Raw genomic sequence first — 25,527 nt, 5'->3', positions numbered from 1 at the left:
ATTCCTGCCATGTACCCTCAAGGGGTGTACAGGATGTGATAGTACTGCAGGAAAAAATTACATCATTACTACTTCCTGTCTACATTTTTCCTCCAAATCAGTCTGTTAAATGTCAAGACGCCAACGTTATCAGGTCTTATATTTCTGTCTTCTAAGGCACTTTTTACTGTATCAAGCCCACCTATATCTTGGTCTTCCTCTGGGTCTTTTTCTTGCTAACCTGGCAGAGAACACTTGTTTTGCTAATCTTTCCTCACCCATTCTGTTTAAGTGACCATACCTCCTGAGATTAGCTATGCGAACACATTCTTGGATGCTGACAATGTCCAGTTCGATGCTTTAACCAAAACGTACTTCGTCTTTGGCAGGTGCGCTCCAGTTTTTTTATTTTTATTTTTTTAATTTTACAGCTTTTGCGCTGACCATTTCTTTATTGATAATGACATTCTGCATTTGTTCTTGTCTCAATTCTGATTCGATTTCCTTAATGAATGAGGTATCTTTATTGTGTTCAATAGGATTATCGCAGATTCAGTTCCAAAATCCGAGTGTTTTTTTTCTCTTCTTCTTTTACTGATGAATAATTGTTTATATTTATACTTGAAAACAAATTGCGTATTCTGAACATACTGGTTGATTCTTGCTTCATATCTTTTAATTTTTTGTGAAATCGGAAATTCTTTGCTTTAGCTCATCGAAAACTTCAGCAATAGTCTTGTTGGTCAATTCATATGTATTTATGAGTTTGTTTTTGATGCTATAATTTTTCTGCCGTCCTTCTTTAAGACTCTTTACGTTGCTGAAATCAGCTAGAAGTTTGTTGAATTTTGGTTCCAACCGAATTTCCATGATGTAGATTGCTGCATTCTCGGCTTTCTTTTGTGAATGCCAACCATGCTTCATCGTAATGATATAAGGTGTGCGGTATAAGAGCTGATTTCTTTACTTTAAATTTTTAGTTCTGATGGTTTTAATCACGGCATTTGCGTCTAAGAGGAACTGTTTCAGCTTAAATTTATGTAAAACTTTTAATGGTGGTGGAGTTACACGATCATTTATGGAGTTCATATGTTCCAATATGCCCAACTTCATATCATATTGCATTTCCGTCAAAATATTCTGAGGTGAGTCGTCAGCTTGATGATCACTGAGTTGAGTTTCGAAGTTAGATATGGCTACCTTCTAATCATTTGTTGTTAGTCTAGCTGTTGATTTACTGAGTAACTCAGTAAATCAACTCAGTAAATATTTAGTTGGGGGAAATGAAATTCTTTTGGTCCATAAATCTTTGATTTGTTATTGCAGATTCTGGGAATTTTTGTTTCCAAATTAAATGCAAACGCTTTCTAAAACCAGTTTTTCTGGTGTTGATCTGTAAAAACATTTCATAACTTCTCTGTTTTCTTTTACAGTCCATTTCTTACGTTTGGTTTCTTCCAGTCGCTTTTCAGCTTCCTGCCCTGATTGCCCAGCAAGGACAGCTGGGTCCTGTAGCCCACTTGTCGCCTAATGCCCAGAATCCCCAACATCTGACGCAGTCCTTGAGGGCGTCGATTGATCTAGTATGGATCTCTTCTTACTTTTCACCAATAAGATGGGAAATTGAACAGTGTCAGTCTGGTTCCTCAGTTGAGACCTGTGTGACAAGGGTGGCCTTGCTGGCAGCTATGCTACCACCAGAATAGCTCTCAACATCACTGAAGCACGCAAATTCCCCTCCCACAATAACTTCCTTGGAGATTATTATCATTACTTCACACCTTCATAAAGACCAAAACGTGATTAACTAAATAATACTATTTTATTGTTTAATAAGTGTTTACTTGCTGTTCAGGTTGTTTTTTGCTCTGACGATGCTGGCGTTACCCTGATGAAGTATCAGTTCTTTTGTTTGTTATTTTAATGAATTTTAGCTTTTTCTATAACCTCTTCATACTCCGTTAAAAATCATTATAACAATAATATATTAAGAACACTAGAGTCGTGGATTGCATTTTGGAACAGATTGTGTTACTTCTGTGGTGGTAGAGAATTTGTAGACTCATATACAGACTTGGATAGATGAGAATGATATCCGAGAAGGTTAGCACGGATTTTCTGTCAGGCTGTCTTCTTTAGTAATCTGGTTGGTTTTGATAATAAAGTAACAAGAAAAATTGACGAAGGAAATGGATAAGCTGTAATTTTTTTTAATTTCACGTAAATATTTCATAGACTGCTTTACGTCAACACGCAGGGTTCAAGTAAAGCAGTTTCTTTTAGGTATGAGTTTAGATACAGGTTACTGAAGTGAATTGGGAATATCAAAGTTTTATCTAAAGAATTATTAATAAGAATAACTGAAGTGAAACTTTTTTATTTAAAAATATTTACTTTTTCTATAGCATGTGAAGCATCTAAATACCAGGGCGAAGAGTTTCACCTAAGCTATTCTGTAGTTATTAATTATTTATTTAGTTCATATTCGTTGTGTTATCAAAGGGTTCTGTAAGAAGGAGGACCATCCGAGAGAAGAAACGTTACCAGTGCTCTTCCATGGGACCATCGCCGTTCGACCTTTATGAACAATATTGTCACTGAACTGTAGATATAGCCGTTTGTGGATGAATGTGAATCTTGAGAGAATTATTGGGTAATAATGGTGTATTGACTGTTGAGGAAGATCCGAATAAGCTTCAACATAAATGAGGCCACCAGTTCTAACGTTAGTGTGCAATGTTTGAACTTTGGGATCTCCAAATACTCAATTTGTAGAAATATATTGAAGGAGGTGAAAGAGAGGCAAGATCTGAAGGTCATGGTGGTTAAAAATTTTTAATTCAAGGGACTTCATACTGTAAAAGCGATAAAGACAATTGAGAGGATTCCTGAGACACATTAATCACTAAAGATAAAATGGTAGTGGTTCTGTTCTGTAAGGATCTGATCAGACCACATCTGGACTAATGTGCTCAGATATCGTGCCTAAAATTTCAAAGAATGAAGTGTCTTTTAAGAAAACTACAAAAGGGAACTACAATAATGATTTCGGGGCTGTTGAATGTTATTATGAGGGTAGATTAAAAGCACAGCAATCTGTACAGCCATTCGGAGACAGAAGACGAAGGGGGTGATACCATTCAGAATTATAAAAGTTTCTGAAAGGTAATCGTAATCACCGAATGCATACGAGAAGCAGTTTTTTTTTTTAATAGGAGAATGATGCGTATGTTGAATTCAGCATGAATATGTAAAACGCATTTTACATACTCATGCTGTGCCAATGAATTTAGAAAATATTATGCCAAATATATTGCTGACAGAGGACATCTTTCATAGCATGATTTTTCTGTTACAGTGTTTGGAGCAGTGATGTATTTGATATGAGGCTTCTTCCTAGAAGAATTGTATGAAAATAATGATTTATCTTTTGATCATTTTTTGAATTATGTCCGATAGACATCCGATTTACTTTTGCCACAGCAAATGCTGGAATGTAACAGACCAAAAATTATTTGAACAAAGTTTGCAAATAAAATTTTTATTAATGACCGTTTCATTCTGCCAATGATTAGTTCGAATAAGTGTGTTAAAAAAAATTGGACGCTGTGATCTCGCGGATCTCTTCTTGGGCGCATTCTAAATCTCAAGTTCTATACAGCAAAAGCGAAGCTGTAGTGATAATGTATAATTTCGATCCGATTCCTTGCATCTTTGTACTAAGTGCAAATTGTTTCATTGGAACAAACAAACAAAAAAGGGTGGCGAATTTTTGGATGAATTCCAAATACTAAACTGGGTAAAATTAATCCAATTATAATCTCGCAATAACTTGAGGCCATATGAACAGACAAAACTACTTTTGAAATACAGACAGATAATAATGGCTTTTCATTTGAATGTGAAGAAACCATTCTCACATTAGCCAGCAATGACAAGTGTGTGTCGGGGAGCGGGTCCTTTGGGAGAAACATCGGTTTTTCATTCCGAAAAGGAAGAAAATTGGAAGGAGATACTTTAAAGAACAATTAACTGACAGATAATATATTCTCTTCGTTGCCTTGATTTCTTCGATTATAATTAGAACTAACCTAGGTAAAGATCCAGAATACGAAATTTCAATCAAACACATTCATTCAGAGATTAGTAATACGTACAAAAGACAGTGGAAAAGGAATCTAATTATAGCCCTGCACATTTTTGGAGATTATTATTCTCCAAAAATGAGCATATTATTCTCCAAAAATTTCTGTTGATATTCCGTTGCCGGTCTGGTTGGCCGAGTGGTTGGCGTATCCGCTCTCCAGCCAAAAGGCTGCAGGTTCGAATCCCGCAGTGGGCATAGAAGTTTGTGATTGTCTGTGAAAACACTAGTGCAGGTGGTGGGCAGTGAATGGCGTTGGTGTAGTTGCGGTTTGTTTTAGTTAGTGGATTGAGTGGTGGGGACAGAGGATTTTGGAGTGGGTGTCCTCCCTCGATGAGTCCCCGAACTCCCAGGAGGTGTCAAGTAATAATAATAATAATAATAATAATATTTAAATACAGTAAATGCGGTTTATTCGCATCATATCCACTACCGATTCTTCCATATATTGTGATATTTGTCTTCAGAATATCTCACACACCTTCGATGTAAAGAATTTCTAGTAGTTCGTGTTAGCCAGTAATGTGTACAAAAGAAATTAATAGCATATAGAAATAATACAGTGGGAAAAGGGGTGGCGGAATAACACATAGTTCATACAAATATTGCTTTCCTAACAATATTTTAATCTAAATTCTACTTCACCCATTATTTTATAATAAAAAATATATTTACATATTTGATTCTAATGGCATTCGCAAAAATGTACTATCTGTTAAATTCATGTTATTCGTCCGTATTTGTCTAGTCTAGTTAGTTAGTTTTCTAACGATCACTAACCAAACTAAATGGCATGAGGGTGCTGTGTAGGCATACGAACAGCTGCATGGTTGTATCGCTGGTCCAGTTTTTTTATACTTTAATGTGGTTCAAACTCCTCTTGTTAATTTAAAAGTGTCAAAAGTAACTGTACTTGTCACGCTGAAGACAGTGATATATAATTCGTCGAAATCGACCAAGTGAAACCCAAATTTTGAGTGTGCTGAAAATTGAGCAGAGTTCACCGTGGTCACTAACGAGCATAGAACAAAGGACGTCGCAATCTTTACAGTGGTCCAAGGGAAGATAGGTGATTCCGGATTCTCAGAAACAACATGGTTACGCAAATCCAATGCCAAACGAGAAGAATGCCAATACTGCAGAGAGAACAAAGAAACGCCACCACCCACGACGCAACTGATTACGTCCGAGGCAGAATCGAACGATGAAATGAACAGACAAAAAAATACCGGTGAGTCTTATAATTTGAGTTCAGCAAATGTATTACTAGAAAAGGTTTAGAAAATATAAAAGCCAGCTTTGGTAGATCTTGTCCAAGAACTATTTGATAAACAAAATAAACAAATAACAAAAAAAATTAGCGATTATGAAGAGTTTGTTAAATTTAATAACTCAAAAGACAAAGAAGTCTTACAAATGGTAAAACACATTAAAATTAGCATTAATGCACTAACTGACAGGCAACACAAATTGATAAAAGACACATCGGAACTCCGTCAAGAATTTAATTCCCTGAAACTACAATACGAAGTTTTAAACCAACAACAACATAAAGAAGACCTTGTCATAAACGATCTTCCAAAAACTGAATCCACAGAAAATCTCAGGGACGTAGTTTTAAAGTTAGGCCATGCAATTGACATCCCCCTACAGCATAATGATATTCAGACCATAAATCGGATTCCCAGGAAGAACAAAAAAACAAGGCTTGCCACAACCCGCACTAGTTATAATCCAACTGACAAACAAGGCTACAAGAGTCAATCTCATAAAAGCCAGCAGACTGAAAAAAACAGTTGTTAAGGATTTAAATGCATCACAAGACAATATGGCAATCTTTCTATCTGAGTATTTAACACCTTTCAATCAGATTCTTTTGAACCAAGCAAGAAAAGAAAAAAACAGAAAAAAGTATCATTTTTGTGGATCATAGACGGCTAAATATTCTTAAGAAGCTCACAGACTTCAAAGTCTATACAAATAAAAAGCTCGGAAGATATAGATAGTTTCCAAGAGTGAAACAAAAGACTCCAATTAGTTCAAACAAAAAGATCTCAACACAATAAAAATGAATATGAACCATCAGATAGATATAAATACACCAGAATACATCAGGAGTTGTACTTTCGAATCGCTTGATGCATGGAAACAACACACAGTACAAGCGAGAGGTCTCTCAATCTCTTGCATATTAGCATCAGAAGCATCCGAAAACATTGGTTATTGTTACAGACTTATCTGAGGAATTACACTGATATTATTGATATATTGATTCTAACAGAAGTATCCATAACTAATGACGAAGCGATTGCTTTCCAAATTCCAGGCTTCCAACAACATAGATCATGCCGCCAAACAAAAAGAGGGGTGGAATATTAATATTTATCAAAAATAAATTAATAGCAAAAGAAACAGCCTTGAGTCTGTTTTTCTAGGTATGGAATGCAACGTATCAGTCTCAGTTTGAAAGAAATCAGTTTGAGCATGCTGAAACCTTTTGCCTCGAAATCACTAATATCACTAATAGACAGCACCCCATAATACTAAATGCTATTTACAGGCCACCAAACAACATGATAAAATTCTTGCACTAACTCAATTGCTGGCTTTCAAGCCAAGAAATATGCTCAATCGAATACCTAATTATAATTGGCGACATAAACATAAATATTGCAAACCAAAACCAGAACAACACTGTACAATAACTAGACACGCTATCCATGTATAATCTAATACCAACAATAACATCATGTACTAGAGAAGAAATATTCGGAAATACTCTCATTGCCTCCTGTCTAGATCACATAAACGTCCGAGCGCCACCAAACAGTTACACTGCATCAGTCATAAAGTGCAAAGTAGCAGACCATTACTTCACCGCTCTAAACCTGCACACAAAGACAATATCCATGCAATGTCCCACAGAAGAAAAGCGACAGAAAACAATAATAGACGAAGAAATAGTCAACTATGAAATAAGAAAATCAGACTGGGAACACCTGGCATCAGGTTCAGCAGATATCTTATACAACAACATTAAACTCACACTGGAGGAAATATATAAGAAAACTACAAAGAAAGTCAGAATTCGTTCAAAAACAACACAAAATCCTTGGATAACATCAAACTTAACCCTAGAAATACATAGAAAGGACGCTCTTTGGAAAGAATTAAAGTGATATCCAAATAACGCAGCTTTAAAAACTGAATATAAGATAACAAGGAAACGCCTTACAACACAAATAAGAAATGCAAAAAAGAAACTACTACAGAGACAAACTAACCTCCGCACAAAACAACATGAAACAAACCTGGCATCTGATCAATGAGATGCAAGATTATGTTCCCAACACTACTGCCTCCGAAATCATAAAACACAGCTTCATGAAAGACGCAAAATTTATCCAAAAATTAGCAAATGACTTTAACCAATATTTTGCAGACTGTATCTAAGAGCTGCGCAGAAATATTCCCCCAATCACAAAACGTGACCCTCCACTTGGACCACAATCAAAACAGACATTATGGTTCCCAACCATAAAAGAAGCAAAATTTCTCTCTGCAATACATCAAATCAAACCAAACAAAGGCCCAGGAATTGATGGTATATACTGAATAGTATACTGAATAGACTGAATAGTATACTGAATATAAAATAATATACTGAATAGATGATCATTGTACATATGTAAATATTTGAGAGAACAATAAAAAAAAAAATTATGTTATGTTACATCTCCAGGGAGTCCAACGACTCGTCGCTAGAGGGCTCTTCGCTACACTATTTCATTTTCCATCCGTTATACATCAATTATACACAGCGCCATCTACCGCCGCCGAGAACACAATTCTACTAATATAATTTCGCATTGACATGATGTGGAATTTATTATTATTGTTAGTTAGTAGTAGTAGTAGCAACAGTAGTAGTAGTAATAGTAGTAGATATTTCGATACTGATGATCAGTACGGAAACGTGTCGATGAAACACTTGCTCCACATAATCTATTTTAATACTGGGTGTTTTTTCTGGACGAAGAAAACAAACAAACAAAAAAAAAGAATTGGAAAGTACGAAAGCGAAAACAAATACAAAACAGAAGAGGAACAAAAAGAAAAATGGAAGTGAGGAAAGCATCGAAAACAAAATGTCATCAAGAGAAATTTAAGGAGCAGATATTCGAAGAAGCGAACTGCAGTTTATTTGTGAAAATTATTACACAAAGTGAGTTAAGTATTCACCGAAAAACGGCTGTGCATACAGTGTTATGGTAACTAATCAGTCCAGTTCTAAATATCATCAAAAGTAATTTAAATAGTTAATTGATTATAATTAACTATTATAATTAAGAATAACAACACTAAGAAGGAGCCTTGTTAAGGAAACGTTCATGTGAAAACACCGTCTCAAATGTCCTTCCATTACAGAAGTGTCAACTGATGCGAGCCAAAATTTTCTTTGCTGAGACAAACTGAGAGGAGATTAAAATAAATTAATTAACAGTAATTTTTGTTGTCTGCGCGCTTTGACGTTAAGGAACATGCCAAGCAGTTGTGATGGAAAATGTGCGTTAAGGTTCGAACATTCACAATGAACTAACCGGTGCGATGAAATACATCATCGACTACTGACAACAGCAGATGATATAATGGAATTCGCATCCCCATCCAGCAGGGCAGAAAGCTTACAGCTTCTACTAGTTGCATGGATTGGATGCTAAGAGATATGCCTGATATTAGCGCGTGCAGATATACGTTCTTGTCCTTTGACACGATCAGATGGACGCTGTCAATGGCCTATCTATTCATGGCATCACCCCAAATCAAAGATCAACAGACGAAGAGTAGATGAAGTAGTAATGTTTCTACCTAAGCCAAGAAACGCAGAGGAATTCAGCACAGGACTGTAGGGGAATAAGAGGGGCAGGGGAGCTACTCCTGAAATCTTGACAGTACAAAGTCGAATATAAAACAAGGAATTCATAGACGTTGGTGGTAAAGCAATGTATTGTCTCGGTTCATACCAAAGTGCAGCTGCACATAAGACACACAAAGAAAGCCGACTTTACTGGTGTAAAGAATATCGTAACTGATCATCAGAACACTGGAATTTTGAGGTACAGGAGCTACAAATTCTTTTGACGGGCAAGGAGTGTGACTAATTCTTGAAGAAGGCCTTATGACCGAGTATATCGGCACAACTGAGACTGATACGTTGCATTCCATACCTAGAAAAACAGACCCAGACGATCTCAGCCAATGGTTGCATTGTGTAAGCGGAACTTTAGTTCAAGTGTTCAGCTATACGGAGCAATGATAGGTTGCTGCACGTGTTTTACCATATTTACAACACAGCTGGGGAATTGTCAGTGCCAATTATGATGAATACTGAATGTGGAAACATACGTTTCCATACTGAGTATGGTAAAATATCGAAACATATGAGTAACACAGAGTGAAGTGGCAAGGGTTAGATCATTGTAAACAGTCAGCGACGAGAACAGCAATCACAAATTGAAGATTTGAGATCTGGATACAGGTAATTGCAGCTCAGGGGTGAAAAAAAGCCTCAAGCGAAATTGAAAACCTCATTTTCTAATGCTAAGCAGGGAATATGTTTAATATTTTTAAAGTATTTATGCCCCCAAAAAAGAGTTAAATTATCCCTAGATGATAAAAACCTTGATAGGGAGTCCGTTTGAATGTTATTTTATAAAAATAAAAAATAAATAAAAAAATAAAGGAAGAATAAAAAGGAAGAGAGGATTGAGTTAAGCGAATATTTAGGTTTCTAAGATTGTCATGATTGGACTCCCCCCCCCCCGTGAAGAATGGTTTGGGACCATTTAGGGTTATAAAGAAGTTGAAATATATGCAAAACTGGAAATAAAAAAATTAAAACAACAATAACAACAGAATATAGCCTCTGGAAAGTGGTCCTTTTCTGTTCACAGAATGGTGTGCGAATATTGCTTGGTGAATCGACAGCTAACAAGACCTACTTATTTTCCATCAAAGGATAGACAGTTGTTCTTTCAAGTGCCTTGAAGTTTATAGAATTTATTAGATTAAATGCTGCGCTCTTCAGGGTAGGTTGTGATTACAAAAGCACCATTTTTTTCCCTTTGTATATTCATGAGTTGAACAGGTTAATACGTTTTGACATCGCGTGCCATTTTGGTAGGCATTTACAAGTAACTGCAATTCATTGTTATTCCCAAAGAACTATAATGATGTTGGTTTATTGCTGGTTTGGAATGTTGGTTTTATTGTTAATTAACAGGGAGAACTTTGATGGAGTCCGAAAACTCACCTTGGGAAGCCTATATTAACCGTTATTCACACAACGAATACTACCCATTCTCTCCTTAAACTCAGTTATCAATAAAAAGGGTCTCTGGCAGTTTCCATTGATTCGTTTACTACTTTGCAAGCAATTCATACATCCTTTCTTGCTACCAACACTTGTACATAAATTAAAGAAATGTACCTTTTGTTCTGTTCTGTCTCTTCTTGTCATAAACTGATTTTTTTTTCTGATCGACCCTATAAAACTCCTAATTTATAATGTAACACACTCACTCAGCCGAATAAAATATTGTTTTCATCAGCAAATTTTTATAATAAAATATGAAAATAGCGAAGTACATTTTTAGTATTATCTGCAGTTATTCAGAGTTCGTGAGTATATAACTGCAATAACCACAATACAGGAATCGTTAGGACTCAAATAACTTGAAGATTTTGTAACATTTATTCCACAGACATAAAAAAAAAGAAAGAAATCAAAACTTAACGCCTTATTCCCTTATCGAGAGTAAGCGAGGCCGTTATAACCCAATGTAACTTTTCAGAGCAGTAACAGTTCGGTCTCCACCAGTAGCCAAAGATAGCTGACCCAAGATTATTACTAATTTAGCAAGCGGCATGCGGTTAAGACACGGCTAACATGTGCTGCCATCTCTTGGTACCTAACATCAACACTATAAAAAATTATAAAAGAAAAAAAGAAAGAAAGAAACAGTCATTAAAAACACTTCCTGTCAAAACTATTTAAAAAAGAAAAAAGTGCCAAATACTTTTCTTCTCCACGTACGTCTCTCCAGGCCAGATTGTTCAACTGATTTCACCAGTTTGGAAAAGTTTTCTTAAGTCGTCTAAGATTATCTGAGTTTTCCAGATAATTCAGATAAAAATTCAGATAATTTCGATTTAATCTTGCCCAACTGGACAAGATTAAATCGAAAATTATTTGTTCCCTCCTCTTCTTCAGGAATTCATCGATGCATCATTTAGTCTCTCGTCACTTTTAACACAATTGGAACAATGTGGAATATTGAGGTAAAAAGAAGAGAAAAAAAAGTAAAATGCTGCAAACATGGCTACAGTTCACATGGAATCACTTTTTTTTTATGATCTATGAAGCTCATTCCTCAACTGTTTTATTTACGCAATATCTCAAGTGACTTCTTAAAAACATATATCTGTTAAAACGTGAGTCAAGTAATGAGAAAGCAGATGACTGCAATTTTGAAGTTGTGCGGTGCATAACTTCAAAACTTATGTACCGTTGTACATAATGAACAGCGTGTTGCAGCACATTCTGGAGTAATGTGTAAGCAGTGAGTATCCGTTAAGTTTACTTTTGATGTGAGTAATTGTTTGTCTTTTCATTATAGAAAGCCTAAATTTTGCTAATTTTTATTTTAAAGATTTAATTTGGCCCAATGGAGAAAAAAAAAAGCACCAAAGAAAAGCAACTTCTTTGGAAATGAAAATTGCAATTTTAGATCGGTTAGCAAAAGGATAGGAATCTACGGTGATTGGTAAGCATTTTAATTTAGGCGAATCTACTATAAGAGCAATTAAAAAGGATGAAGTCGCAATAAGAAAATCTGTCATCTCTGGCACAAAACTAAGTGCCAAATTAATTATCATCGTATACTCAAGAGATGCTTTATTAGAAAAAGCACTCGTAATTTGGATTGAAGAATTAACTCAAAGAAGAATTCCTATAAGTGGTTATTTAATTAAACAAAAAACTCTTCGTTTTTATGAACAGATGAAGCAGTTGGAGTCGTCTTCCCAAGCTGATAAAGAATTTTCTGCTAGCAAAGGATGGTTAATCGGTTTTTAAAAAGGAATGCACTTCATAACGCGAAGATTACAGGCGAGGTTGCAGCAGCAGGCGATGAAGAAGCAGCCAAACCTTCTCAAGAGAAGTTAGTCGAAATGATTGAAGATGGTGGATATTGTCCCAATCAAGTGTTTAACGCTGACGAAAGTCAGCGTTAAACACTTGATTGGGAAGACATTAAACATCGGGAAGACGTTTAACTTGATTGGCAAGACGTTAAACATTTTCTTCCAAAACAATTGTTTTGGAAGAAAATGCCTAGTCGAACTTACATCGCAAAGTTTGAGAAAAAAGCAAGTGGTTTAAAGGAAGCAAAGATTGAGTAACGTTGTTACTTTGTAGCGGTGCATAAGGAGATAGAATGTTGAAACCCCTCCTAGTAAATCGATCTCTAAAACCACGTGCTCTAAAAGGCAAAGATCTAAAACAGCTGCCGGTACATTGGATGGCTAATACAAAGGTCTGGGTAACAACTGCTGTATTTACTGAATGGTTCAATAATTGCTTTGTACCAGAAGTGGAAACATATATGAAGCAAAAAGCTCTTGATTTATAAAGTTTTTATTAATTGTTGACAAAGCACCAAGTCATCCGCATTTAGAACATCAAAATGTGCAGGTAGTGTTTTTCCACACAATACAACAAGCATTATTCAGCCGTTAGATCAAAGCATAATTGCTACTTTTAAAAAAATATTACGTTAAGCACACTTTTCAATTTATAGTGGATAAACTAGAAAATGAATCTAATGACTAGAAAGTGAATATTAAAAGTAGCTGACGTTTAGAAAAAATTTTCTATTTTGGACTGCTTAAATAATGTTGCATCTGCTATCGCTGAAATAAGACCACAAACGTTAAATGCCTGCTGGAAAGCAGTTGGCCAACCATCCAAACATCGGCATTATCAGCTGAAATCATTACTTTGCCACACGAAATTGGTGGAGAAGATTTTGAAACATTTAGCCAGAATGTTGTAGACGAATTGCATGTGGATAATGCCTTGAGTGACGATGATATTACTGGATATCCATTAACTTTAGATATCGTCGAAGATCTAGAAAACGATAGTGAGGTGGAAGAAAAACATGTCCTTCTGACTGCAAATATAATTCAAGAAGGTCGTGAACTGTGAAATAAATTGCAAAATCATGTTCATGACACAAATTCGGAACGAACCTTTAAATTCCAACGTCAGCTGAAAACTGTATGGCTGGATATCGCGAGGTGTATAAAAAATTAGTAAAATCATCATCGCAAAGTTTAATCACCGATTACATTGTCAGAAGAAAAAAATCAGCACAGAACGAGGGTGAAGCTAATTCTGTTTGGGAAGAACCATTGCCTTTACCATACAGATCTGATGCGCTGACTATCCCTTCTGGTGATGAAAGTGATTTCGCACCAGTTCGCAAACGTTGCCGAATATTCTCTAATAGCGACGATAATTCTGATGACCAAATGTTTAAAAAAAAAATGTTACTTTCCCATAAAATTAAATGAATAAAGCTTTAAAACAAACTTAAGCATTCTTATTTTCCTGAATTGTTATAAACTTTCCATGCAATTTTAGGTTTTTTTTTTAATTCATTGCTTCGGTTCTTTGGAGTTTTAGAAAATTATGGAACGTATGCCTGATTTTTCAACGTCAGTTGGGTCTTTTTAGTGCGATTTTTTATATGCGGTTTTCTGTGGAACGTATGTACCGCATAAAACGAGACCCGACTGTGTGTGTGTGTGTGTGTGTGTGTGTGTGTGTGTGTGTGTGTGTGTGTGTGTGTGTGTGTGTGTGTGTGTGTGTGTGTGTGTGTGTGTGTGTGTGTATCATTATTACTTGTATTACATTATTACATTATCATTTGCATATCATTACATCACACCTCATTCATTTAAATTTTCTTTCAAAATGAGAAAATTGAAGAACAATGACATCCTGTCTATAATCGAAGAGCATGAGCTCATCCGGGTTACAAGAAGTGGAACAATTGCACAGCATGAACAGTAAACAAAATATTGATAATATATTTAGAGAATAATTTGAATAATATATTAATTGAATAATTAGAGAATAATATATTTAGAGAATAATTTTGTGTGTGTGTGTGTGTGTGTGTGTGTGTGTGTGTGTGTGTGTGTGTGTGTGTGTGTGTGTGTGTGTGTGTGTGTGTGTGTGTGTGTGTGTGTTTTCCTCCCAATAGTAACTCTACCAGGAGGTAATTTAATCTTGATCACATACTTTAAGACGGTCAGCTTCTGGACTCCATCCGGACGAATGCACGATGGTGATTCCAGGATATGGAATCTGTGTAAGTAGCGTCGTAATTTTCCATGTCCCTTTAGTAGCGTGGTTAAATCTAAGAAATCGCGTGTGTTTTCAGCCATAGGCTAAAGTCTGATGGCAAGAATTCTTTTGTTGTTGATCCGTTTATTGATGTTTTCCATTCTTCTTCCCACAAGTCTCGCCTTCTTTCTTCCGCAAGTGTTTTTATAGCAGATTTCGAGTACTTTTGGTAACTTGTTTCTGTTCGTTCGTTTCCAGTAGCTTCTTTCCAGTCGCCAACTGATCCGCTCTCTCGTTTCCTGCTACCCCAGTACTGTGCGACCACAGATGCGAGACCTCGACACTTGTGCGCATGGCAGGAGAAGGCGAATCCATTCCGATGATAGGGTAATCCTGCATTTCGTGGGATGAGTGTTTATTATTATACGTCGGAAAATTAGCTTTTCTTCTATGAAAATTCGTTTTTAAAGTAGTAACTACTTTTCTTGTACAACAGTTGGAAAATTTTACGTATAAAACACGTTGGTCACGAATTCGTACATCACGTTATTCCTTTTCCCCCTGAATCGAATCTTCTTAGCAATCTACCAACGAGAGCTCTCGCTTCTGTGGACGAATAGTATGCGCGTTCACCCGTCCCAATAGAGGGAGTTTCCGAACCACCTTTCTTGTCTATTCTATTAACGCTATATGGTTGTTCTGGTTTTTTATGCCGTCTATAGTGCTTCTACTATCGCTGTAGATTGTTGCTGTCTTTTGATGAGAGGTGTTGAGTTCTAATTCCTGGAGATACGTAAGTGACTGAACTATAGCAAGTTGTTCTGCTTGGTTGTTGGAACAGAGAGGATGCAGTCTAGAGCAGCGTTCTTATTTAATAGATTGCTTGTTTTATGGAATGAAAGAAGCAGACGTTCCCTCCTGTTTTGCTTCTGTCAGTGTATATATGGAATTCGTCACTTTCAGAGCTTTCCTTCTCCTTAATATTTGTTTTCTTTGCTGGGTGAGGCCACCTACTGTAGTGAAGCGAATGTTTGTAGCAATTTAGATCGATGTCGTAGTTTTCATTATATCTGCAGGAAGTGACGTCATATACATAAAATAATTCTTATATTTTCAGGAAGATTGGTGTTAGAGCTGCAAACACGCAAGCTTCCTCGAAAGATCTTGTCCTGTATCCTATAATTATTCGTATGCCTATAAGTCGTTGAACTCTATTTAGCTTTTTTCCGTTTTTCTTTGATTTTAGTGAATGTTTCCAGGCAGGTGCAGCATAAGATATTAATGGTAGTATAGCTCTGGAAAGAGCCTATGTAACTCAGTAGAAGTGTTGTTTGCACTCCATAGCGCATGACTGCACGAGGAAAGACTTGGGGTTGGAATCTAGTCGCTAAGTAGAAGAAAATTTTTTTAAGCCTTTTCTCGACCGATTCCCTAGTTAGTTGATGTCGGGCACGGAAAGTGGTTTTCTTCTCCCAAAAACTTGGGTTTATCGTCCCGTAAACTCAAGAAAATCGGCCGTCGAACCCACACTATTTTCACATTAAAAACAGGTTGTGTTAGGGTTAGGGACCACGAGATGGCGCCACTTGCTAGCCGCATTTTCACTGTGTGCCGATTAATTAGTGATAGCCTTGCCCCTACTGATTACTTACCAGTAGAGATTGAACTGCCCACTGTCTCCAAAAGTTAGATACGGCCAAAACGGCCTCTCCTGCTCCCTATACGAGAACAAAAAGGCGTTAGGTGATTTTGTTTAGCTGTATAGCTCCAGTATATATATATATTGTTTTTCAGCGCTCATTAGCCTAATCCCCGCTCAATCTTTGCCGACTTTGCTAGAAGGTTTACTGTTAGTAAGCTTTTTTTGGCAACATATCTGATTACCTTCTTGTTGAAGGTAAATCTTTCATCTATTATTACCCCTAAGTATTTTAGCTCAATGGCTACCTCTAGAACTTCGTTTAGGAAGATCGTTACAGGTTGTTTTGATTTTTTGCGTGAGATGTGGATCACTTTAGACTTGTTGCTATTGAAGGTAACTTTCTTCTCGCGTGCCCACTCTGCGATTTTATAGATTTCTTCGTTGGCCGTTACTTCTATCTGTAAGCCCTCGCATCCTCGAATCAATATCATCGCATAATCAGTGATAGCGATGACTTTTGTTTGAGTAGTGAAATGAAGTCTTAATAGCGAGTCGTACTGGATGTTCCAGAATCCTGATCCACAGCAGGAGTCTTGAGGGCAGCCTCGTTTGACTTCTTTCATTAGAGCTGTGGTTTTAATGTCATGGTTGCTCTTCTGTCTGTAAAGTAAATTTTTTGTAAGATAGAGTAAGTTTTTCGGACATTTTAAATCTATTCATTGATTGTTTATGGCTGGCCACCACGCAGCATCGAAACCTCCTTCTACGTCGAGTGAGATCAGTAGTACGTCTTTTTTTTTTTTTGCTGTAGGCTGTCTTCTGCAAACTCTTTTACCTCCATAATTGCGTCTACTCTGCTGAACTGAGGTCTAAATGCAGATTGATTGCTGCTTAATAGGTTTCATGAGTGGACATAGCGCATTATTCAGTTTATTAGAAGTTTTTCTAGTACCTTACCAGCAACGTTTATGAACGTGATTGGCCTGTATTTGCTAATTTCGTATGTTTGTTTTCCTGGTTTCATGCTAATGGTAGTGATTACATCCTCCCCAGGAGTTTTTGTTGGATCCATTGATCTTAACATTGACTCAATTTCATTAGTTGCAAATGAGATGTCGTCAGGAAAGTCTATATCTATTTCCATTCTTTGTCTGCAAGTTTTGTGGATTTCTTCATCTATTGATTCATCGTCATCGGGAATAAACTTCTCTATCATAATAGCTGCAGTTTCTGCTAAGTTTTTAGTGTTAGGTGCCGTCTGTTTTCTTGATACTTGATAGTATAGGTGTTGTCTTGTTCTTGCTTGCTGCTAATTTATATATGCAATTCCAAGATTCGATACGGTTGAAACTATAGAAAATATTTTTCCATGATTCTGTTTTCGCGTTTGTAATTTTGGACTGATAGCTGTATTTGGCTTTGTAGTAGTTTTGTCTTCTGCTCTCTCTTAAATCTTGATTACTCTATGTTCTTTGGTATAGTTGTCTGAGTGCATCAACGCCTTTTGTCAGGACTGTTAGTTCGTCGTTTCCACCAACGTATACTGATTTTCCTCCATCGAAGTTTAGCTTCTTGGTTGTTCTGAGTGTTTGGTCGCTGGATTTCATCAGACTTGATGAAAGCGCAGAAGCAAGGAGGTCTGTATCGATTTGTACTGATGCCCAGATGGGTTGGTTTTTGTCTAAACCGTGTTGTTCGTTGTTCGCATTAAAGTGATGTTCTGAGATTAGGCGTGAAAATTCTCTTTTAATTCTTTTATAAATATCTCTAGGTTGGTTTTATGGGTGAAGTACTTGATGTTAATGCGCTGGTATTCTTAATATTATTGTGTTGTGTATTCCATTTAAATTTAAATACTAGTAATAAACTTAATATCCGATGATCAGAACAGCTTTCCTCTTCTTCGTATTTCCATTCAGAAACGTGGGGTAAAATAGCGTTGTTTGCCAGTGTCAGATCAATGAAGCTGCTTCCTCTGGTGTTTTCGAATGATAGAGTGTTACTGTCGTCGTTTAGTATGTGCAGGGAATTTGATGCTATGAACTCTTCCAAATTTTTACCTCTACTGTTTGTGCTCTCGTTAAACCATAAAGCCAAATGGGCATTGCTCTCTATTCCAAGAATTACGCCGTGGTTGATGCTAAAATCCACGATGCTGCCCATTTTGTCTAAGTCGTATTTTATGTCAGTGTGATAGTTTCGATACATACTTTGCAGCGAAAGTTTTAATTCCTCTGTACGTAATTTCAATTAGTATCGAGTCCTCGTTGCTCTGCTGAGAAATTAATATTGCCTCGACTTCAGGGTTGACCACGAATATTGCAGCTCTCTTTCTTTCTTATCCTTTGGAAAATGTTTTAAAATTAGTTGGGAAGCGGCATATTTTGTTGTTGATGTTGTAGGGTTCTTGTATTAATGCCAGTCCTATATTGTTTTCTATTTATGAGTTCTGTTAAGTTATTAACAGCCTTGATAGAGCGTTATAGATTTATTTGAAGGCATGCCAGGGAAGCAGCGCTGTTTCTGCTATGTTTATTATTGCTTTCCATAATCTATGTTTTGAATTTTGGGCTGTCAATAATAGTTGTATGTCGGGCAGTCTTTGCTTAGTGCCATATTGTTTTACGTTTGCAGTCATTTTTGGTTTTGGCATTCTTGTTGTGATTTTCGCAATTTATGCAGTTCATCTCTGACTTATTTCGTGGGCACTTTCTGAACTTATGTTCTTTAGACCAGAATGGACAAGTGATTTTTTTCCTTGCAGTCTCGTGTGTGATGGAATTTATTGCAGTTAAAGCACCTCAGAACGCTTACATAGCCTGCACAATAGCAAATTCTTCATAGGATTTTGACACCGGATTTCAGCAATTTGGTCCTCACTATTAGATCGAATTCTATAATCAAGTTTCTCTTTTTTTTTTTTTTTTTGTCACGATGAATTTCAGTGTTATCGTCGTATCGCCACCGAATAGTTCTTCGTTCTGCATGCGGACTGAATCAATTGCGTTGTTCGTATCAATTTCACAGCGGAAAGTGTTTCTTACTGGGATTTGCAAGAAACGTGTCTTTGTATTCCTTAGAGGTTTCGTTATGTAGCAAGTCTATGTCGTCTTTTCTTTGGATTCAAATAAGACTCCTCCGTTTTTAATGCTTTTCATTTTTGTGATTCCGAATTTGATTTTTCTTGGGTGTATTTTTGTTTATTAGGCTTCAGAGGGTTGTTTCTTTTGACCTTTGTACCTCCCAGTGGTAGTAGTTGAAGTGGGGAGGATGCTTGTCCTTGTTGTAGCAGCTAATCCTATTATGCGCGGTTCGTTGTCTTTGAGGGTAGCTGAACAATAGATACAATCTGATCAGCAGTCAGTATTGGATTAGCTCCTCCTTACAGTGGCTGTTTATTATTGGTTAGTATTTATACTTTAAAAACTAATTTATTTCCCTGTCCTAGTAATTTTTTTTTTATTATGCCATCATGAATTCATTTATGCACGTCTAAAATTAATAGGCTCGTGCTATTCGCTCTACCTAGCAACGTATAGGACACACATATCACAAATGTCAATTATTAATAATTCGTTTCCCATTAATGAAAGTATTTCTACTCAAATTTATTCTTTCGTTTACATTTCCCATTCTCACATGACTTATTAATGATTGTGTGCATATTTACACCTTTGAGTAATTCAAATATACCAACCAAATATAGCATTCTCCTTCATTGTTGTTTTCTAATACATCTTAAAACTAACTCGTGATTCTCCCACTTTTACGCAGATTTAGTTACAATGAATTGATAAATTAAAATATTCAAAGTTATCCTACAACGAATTGCATTGGACTCATATTAATTGGTCCAATTAATATGAGTGCCGATGCGCTATGCACGCTAAAATATTTCATACATCTATAAAAATGAGGTCAAACAGAAGAATTTTGTGGTGCGGGTTGCATAAGCCACACGACAGCACACCCAATTTATGGGCACGAGACGCCACTAATATATATAAATATTTATTTATTTACACATATCAGGGGCAATATTACAGGAGTGCTAGGTGTGCGGTGGACATCCACGGAATATCAGTATCATCGATTTGATTCTTTAAAGATACTTGTGACATTAGCATTATAAAATGTATACACGTTTACACAAGAATATTAATTAATTTTCCAAATATTTCAGTTTGAATATACAGACCATCTTCAGTGGCTACATAGGAATAGTTTTAAAAAACAAGGTGGAATACAAACAATTGATCATTCACAAATAGAACGAGACACGTGATGTCATATCGCTAAGTATTAAAAGAGTAAAAATTTTAATCAGAGTCATGATTAAATTAAAGATATTAATTCAGAAATTCATGTAATAATCTTAAATAACATTAGGGGAGCCTTTCCCCTAATTTTTTCCTGGCTTCGCGTGATTCCTGAAATTAAACACAAAACACTAATAAAGCGGACACTTTTCGACTCGTAAACATTGCATCACACGCACGTTGACAGCCTGGTTGTGCGTTTGAAATACAGACACCTTTGAGCCTCTTTGTTCAAAAACCGGAGTGTTCTGCGCTTTGTTCAGAATTTGGGTCAAATTCGGAGCGTTCTAGTGGTTTTGAACCGCCCATAAAGCGAGACAGGGTGAGCGCTCTGACCATGGCTCCTAGAAATCATCGGTTGTTGATTGGTTATCATGTCAACCCAATCCATTTGTCACGAATTGCTGTTTTCGTTTTCTGAGTTTCATCTGTTCTGTGCGTGAAGTTTGAACTGACGTGGTAGGTAACTTTTTCTATATAATATACAAGAGGTTTTAACATATACTTTTACATAAATTTATAACATTTATGGAAAACAGATTGTCAGCAATGGGAAACAATGTTGACAATCTAATGAAGGTCTCGTTTTCTGCCTGAACGTTTGCGGATTGTATGACTGTATCCGAAAGAGGTAAGTCCCGTTCTCGTCTTCCAAATTCACTCAGCAAGCTCAAAGATGCAAAATCTGAGTACATTAGACATTTCTTTATTTCATAGCTAAATGCAGTAGAACTGGTTGGGTTGGGTTGAGACTTTTTTTTTTTATTATGGTTGGTCTTTTTTATTATTATTCAGAGAGAAAGGCATTTGGAATAAGCATGGATATTCCGATCTTAATCTTTTAACATTTAACACAGCAGTGCAAAGAGACAAGCGTCCCCAAACGCATGTCAGTGATTTATAAATATATATATATATATATATGTGTGTGTGTGTGTGTGTGTGTGTGTAAAGAGTATTTTACCTTGGGTATAATAAATGTTAAAGATACCAAGCTATTTTAAACCTGGCTTTACTCCATTTCCCAAGTGAGCAAACAGACAAACAAGTCAAGTTTGCACCTGCAGGTGATGCAAGTCTAGCTGATCCTACAGGTAGCGCAAGACCAAGGCAACTCGTGGTAAAGGTGACATAAACTCTGATCACTAATCTTAATATTTACCCTTAATGTCAAAATACATCTCCAAGAAGGGGATGTATGATGTTTTGTATTAAAGGCAAGGGAGCCACTACCCAGACCGGTTTCGACCTTTATTGAGGTCTCATCAGTGGGAGCTAGGCTAGAAATACCAAGATTTTAGTAATACAGAGCTTATAAGTATTTTACCAGAACAAGTTACCATAAGGTGTTTTAACCTTATTAAATAAAAATCTCAGGAGGAGATTTTTAGTCTCATCAGTGGGAGCTAGGCTAGAAATACCAAGATTTTAGTAATACAGAGCTTATAAGTATTTTACCAGAACAAGTTACCATAAGGTGTTTTAACCTTATTAAATAAAAATCTCAGGAGGAGATATAAATGTAGAAAGTATTTTACCTTGGGTATAATAAATGTTAAAGATACCAAGCTATTTTAAACCTGGTTTTACTCCATTTCCCAAGTAAGCAAACAGACAAACAAGTCAAATTTGCGCCTGCAAGTGTTCCAAGTCTAGCTGACCCTGTGCGTAGTACAAGACCAAGGCAACTCATGGTAAAAGTAGAGTAAGCTCTTATCACTAATACCACTTTCTACATGTATATCTCCTCCTGAGATTTTTATTTAATAAGGTTAAAACACCTTATGGTAACTTGTTCTGGTAAAATACTTAAAAACTCTGTATTACTAAAATCTTGGTATTTCTAGCCTGGCTCCCACTGATGAGACCTCAATAAAGGTCGAAACCGGTCTGGGTAGTGGCCTTACATCATACATCTTCTCTAGGAGATGTGCTTTGCATTAAGGGTAAATATTAAGATTAGTGATCAGAGCTTATTCTACTTTTACCATGAGTTACCGTGCAATTTGAATGTTAGGAAGTTGACATCAAGTTGACTTCAACTTCGGAGAAGCTGGGAGGCTTCAGCCTCCCCATCCTTAACATCAGGTACTCGAGAAATACCGCTTTCCATCTTAACAGGATTCTGCAAACCAACTATCCTGTTGCGGATGGTTGGTTATGCGGTACTTCTTGGGTTTCAAGCTTCCCCTGTGTGAGATCGCAGTCCACCACGGTCACAAAGCGGATATTGTCCCGGAAAACTACAACAGACTTTGCCAGCTCATACAACTCGTCAGGTATTAACACCGCCGGGATCCGGAACGGCCACACTTGATACCACCACTTCTTCAACATCATCCGTACTGAAGTTTCGGATCTGGGGATTAATAACTGCATCCTGTTCTGCCACCTCTCCAAACATCGAGGCTACCCGCCGAGAGAGGACTTGGCGTGGAGCCTACTGACACCTTCCAGTCAACGTCAACATCTGGTGGTTCCACTACTCCAGGACTTCCTTTTTCGACATCTGTCGGAGCCCGGACACCGTAGAGTAATCCTTCTACGAGTGTCCTCTGTTCAACATCATCTGGAGGAGGTTAAGCGACATGCTCCGCATCCCCCTTCCTACTGCAAGAAAAATCGTCGACCTGCAGTTCGCTTCACCATTCAACAACAAACAGAACTTACTGGTATTTATTATCAACGAGTTGAAATAAAACGTTTTATTATCAACGAGTTGAAACATCTGGAAGGTAAGAAATTTTTTTTCTTGTCATGCTAATCCTCCCAGTTTTTTTGAACTGTACACCTCCCATCCTGTGCACTAACAGAAATAACACCATCAAGTTCTGTTTGCTGCTGCTTTAACATCTCCATCTGCAGCAGCATCTCCACTCCTTGCCTGATTTCTGGTCTTTGCGTCCTTCATGAGTTAACATCTGTCTATACAGTCCCATGGTCTCCCATGGAGGTAACGTGGACGAAGAACTCATCAAGGCAGGCCTATTCGTGGCGGTTTGCCTTGAAAGGGCAGATCACCTGGGCACCGGTTACCTCCGTGGTCCCTTCCAGCAGAGAGAACATCCCCTTGCCTAGTGAAAAGAGTTATCATCTGATAGCATTGAGCTAGCAAAGGGAATTTTATGAGCTGAGGCCTATTTTCTTCCTCCTCCCACCTCCCCACTCGTCCTTCCCATCCCATTCCCTACCTCTCCTATTCCTCTATCCCCCCATACCCCACCTCAACCTCACTATCACTTCCTCGTTCTACTTTTCCTTCACTTGAGGAGCTCCGTCTCTTTTTTATCTTTCTAAAAGGCTGATGATGGGCTTTCTTTACTCTTTCACATGACTTTTGTCGGAACCAGCGGCGTGTAGCAGAGAATTTTGACATGAAATTGCCCGTGCCCAATTAGTAATCATCGGAACGGTACGGCTAATAGTTAACTACCCCATAGTGCAGAGACAATGTTTGTGCAGCTCGGTTGAACATCTGGGCAAAGACTGCTCACGAGCCAAATGCTTCAATTGTATCAGAGTCGGGTACATATCCAGCCAGTGCCCTAATCTCTGTCGTAAATGCAGCAATCCGGAACACAGGGTCACTAGCTGCCCGCTACGCACTTTTGCGGAAAGAGCAGGGGCTCCAATAGAGCGATTGACACAACACCCTACCGTGACTACAGAGCAAGGTGATTTCCCACAGCTCCCCAAGGCCACCGGGAAGAAGACATTCACGCAGACATTTCGCAGAAATTAGCTACAGCCGTCACCTCTGTAGCTACTTCTACTGCGGCAACACCAGCAGCTACGACGGCAACTGCAGACATGCGAGAAAAAACATCTGAAACGGAGCCGGAAACAACTAAACCATAAACTTCTGCAGAAGCCGTCGTCTTACTGGCAACTAAGCAGCCGGTAAAAGCCTGCTTTACGGACAAGACTGCTCCACATGAAGTAAGTGAACCCGCCCCTGCAGTAAACATGCAACTCGAAGAGGGGAGAATAACACACATGTTAACCCCGTCGTCCCCACCACCAGAAATATCAAAGGCGGTGAAACGTAATAAGGATTCGGCTCCAAAGAAGAAGAAACAGAAATCGTTTACTAGAAAATCCACTAAAATATCGGAATCTGAATAGAGCTCGATTCCCACCCACCCCCTCCTTCAAGAGAAGAAAAGATCAAGAGCTACACGTGGTCGCAATTTAACATCTACTCGTATAAGACCTCAGAAGACAAAATAACTAGCTTCAAGATATAGAACAGTAAACACAAGTTCGAAGTCCTGTCGAACTCGTGTTACAAACTGAAAAGCAAGTCTGCAGGGGGCCGGATATTTCACTTCCCTCCTGCTAATAGAATCTCTGCTTACATTTGCAAAAGAACTTAAAATCAAAGTTTTAGAGCGGGTATAAACAATTAAAGATGCCATCAGTCTTTCACATCGCCTCCCTCAACATCAGAGACCTCCGATCAAACTGGAGGTGGAAATTGATTCTGGCATGCAACACCTGCAGGAAACCACTTTTACCACTACAGAGAGATGCAGGAACTTAGCAAATAGCATCCCTTAATGTCAGGCTGGAGCTTCTATCCAACATCATTCAGTGCCGGAGTCGGGGTGCGTATGTGAACCCCCAAAAATATCCAACATAACAGCCTTTGCGGATGACTTGGTGGGACAACGACTCCATTAGGAATCTCTTTAACATCCTCGAGAGGTTCAGCGTGCCGGGACTAAAACCAAAACAAAACTCAGCTCAAGACATATGGAGTTTGGGACCCAGTTAACATCTCACTGGGTCTAGTTCTTAAGGAAAACCCCATTACCATCTGAGGGGTACCCTTTACGGAGTAACTAGAACTCGGATTCGCGTTCAGCGCTTCAATCCAATCCAAAAAAAATTCCTTGCTGACTATTAGAGAATTTCAACTGCTTTCAAAAGGGATTTTTTAACAGAAGTTTATCTGTTCAGCAGTATTAAAAACCTGACTTTCTAGGAAGAAGAAGCCTTTCCATGTGATACTGGAATTCCCTGG

This window comes from Typopeltis vanoorti, chromosome 1, assembly GCF_054136105.1.
Source record: "Typopeltis vanoorti isolate ZY-2024b chromosome 1, IOZ_Tvanoo_1.0, whole genome shotgun sequence".
Classification (NCBI taxonomy): Eukaryota; Metazoa; Arthropoda; class Arachnida; order Uropygi; family Thelyphonidae; genus Typopeltis; species Typopeltis vanoorti.
The sequence above is the reverse complement of the archived record's forward strand: the minus strand, read 5'-3'. Positions refer to the sequence as shown.